Below are 2,500 nucleotides of genomic sequence, written 5' to 3'. Positions count from 1 at the left end.
CTGTAACAAAACAGGAGAGTACCACGCTATCTCCTGTCATTACCCCAAATGTAAAGGGGAGAGGCAACCAATTCCAGCTGGTGCCCATAAGTGCAGCGAATGTGAACTTCGGTTCACCACAAAGGCGGGTCTTGGCCAGCACGAGAGGCACAGACACCCAGCCTCGAGGAACGAGAAACGCCTCCAAACACTAGTAGGCAAGTCTAAGCCAGGGAGGAGGGACTATGCATGGTCTGAGGAGGAGGCCGCACTCCTCAGAGAGCTGGAGATGAGATTTGAAGGATGCAGGTACATCAATAAGGAAATTGCAACCATCCTAACAACAAAAACCGCAAAACATATCTCGGAAAAGTGCAGAATCCGGCGGAACACCCACGTAGTGGCCGAATTGACAACCAGTGATGCTGCCGCAGAGCATCAACCTGAGATCGAACCAGAGGGGGAGCCCAGCAACCCCGGCGAGGCAACCCCGCATCCAGGGAGAGCTTTCAGACCTCCGGCGGCCATCCCCACGCATAGGGACATAGATGACCAACTTACCCAAGCCGAGGAACTCCTGGATGACGTGAAGGACCCAGAAAGACGATCTCAGGGACTGGGGATAGTGGAATGTATCACGGTACAACTGATGACCAGGGGCGAACACCCCAAAGCGAGCAAAGAACCTCCCGGGAGTAGGAAAGCAAAAAAGAGGCACGATAACCACAAGCCAAATACGGGAGCAAGGAAAAGGTGGGCACGGCGCAAAGCCATCTTTAAAACAACCCAGCAACTCTACAAATCAAATAGGCGCCAGCTTGCTCGCCAGATCATGGGGGCGCCGTCGGCACTAACTTGTCCTCTACCCAGAGAGGAGCTAGAAAAATGCTTTCGAGAAAAGCTCTCGAAGCCCAACAATAAGGCGAACCTAAATAAATTCGCACCATACAATGGCCGGTTGGACGATGGGTCGCTGATGAAACCAATAGAGGAAGAGGAGGTAAGCAATGCCATTAAAGAGACAGATGAAGGGAGCGCGGCAGGACCAGATGGCGTAAAGTTGGCTGATATACAAGACATCCACGATGAGGGTGAAACAAGGCTACCTCGCCTCTTCTCTCTATGGTTAAAGTCAAGCTCGATTCCTGAGTCACTAAAAAAGAGTCGAACTGTCTTGATTCCTAAGTGCGAGGATCAAGAACGCCTGAAAGACATTGACAACTGGCGCCCAGTCACCATTGGTCCAATGCTGCTACGCCAATTCACTAAGATTATGGCGAAACGACTAAGTGAAACTGTCGAAATTAACCCGAGACAGAAGGGTTTTATAGCAGCAACTCCAGGTTGCAACGAGAATATCGCAGTACTGGAGAACATAATAAAGGGAGCAAAGAACAAGAGAAAGGACTTAGCAGTTGTCTTTGTTGATTTGGCGAAAGCGTTCGACTCGGTTGGGCACAAACTACTATCGAAAGCATTACAGAGAATGAGTCTACCCAGAGACTTCATTGCGTTGATTGAGGACCTGTACGTCAACAATACAACAGTGGTCGAAGGGAACAGAACTAAGACCACGGCAATAGACATTAAGAGAGGCGTCAAGCAAGGCGACCCACTCACCAATTCTATTCAACATAGCTTTGGATCCACTGATATGCTCCTTGGAGAAGGCCAACTCAGGGGTCTCCTTGCCCCTGGGGGACAGAAGAGTCAACTGCTCTGCTTTGGCCTTCGCAGATGACATTGCCCCTCTGAGTGACTCACATGTTGGGATGGATCGAAACCTGAAAGTACTCCAGGCCTTTTGTGACCATACAGGTCTAACGATTAACATCAACAAGACCAAAGGCTTCCACTTTACGACAAAAGGGAAGACCTTCCTATACAATCATGGCAAAGCCTGGAGACTCAGGGACACACCGATTGCATACATCCCCCCAGGAGAAACCGAGAAATACCTGGGTGCCCGGATCGACCCATGGGCAGGCGTGACAGAAGGAAACTGGGAAGAGAAGCTCAAAACCTGGGTTGAAGGACTCAGGGTAGCGGCTCTCCGACCCATGCAAAGGGTAGAGATACTGAAAACGCATGTCATCCCAAGGTTATATTTCCACTTGATCCTTTCCGAAGTGTCGCAGAGCACACTCGTAAAACTGGACCACATAACCCGCAACTCCACAAAAGAATTCCTACACCTCCCACCTCACACTACGGATGGCATCCTGTACTGCAGTAACAGGAATGGCGGGCTCGGTATGCCCAAACTTGAAGTGCAAATCCCATCCGCAATTATTCGAAAACGCAAAGCACTGGACATGTCCGAAGACGTGGTGATAAAGGCATCCTTCCAATACCGGGGCGAGAATAACAGCGAAAAGATCAGAGGATGGCGACAGCTAAAAATCCTCAAGGAAATCGAGGATTTCCTAAAGAGCTCAGAAAAGAGCAACCCGGTGGAAGGAGACCTTACCGACGGCTTCAGGGTGGACATGCCAATATTGGGAAACCGAGCCCCGGGCAG

General features: G+C 50.4%; 1 pseudogene; it reads left to right on the top strand.

Moving 5' to 3' along the window:
- The window catches only part of LOC147087479 (28S ribosomal RNA), an 8,324-nt pseudogene that overhangs the window by 3,425 nt on the left and 2,399 nt on the right, over nt 1–2,500 (top strand).

The sequence above is a fragment of the Somniosus microcephalus genome, unplaced genomic scaffold (genome assembly GCF_052327205.1).
Source record: "Somniosus microcephalus isolate GS21.2 unplaced genomic scaffold, FLI_Smic_1.0 unresolved_chr5, whole genome shotgun sequence".
Classification (NCBI taxonomy): Eukaryota; Metazoa; Chordata; class Chondrichthyes; order Squaliformes; family Somniosidae; genus Somniosus; species Somniosus microcephalus.
Note: the sequence above shows the minus strand (reverse complement) of the source record. Positions and strands in the feature narration are given on the sequence as shown.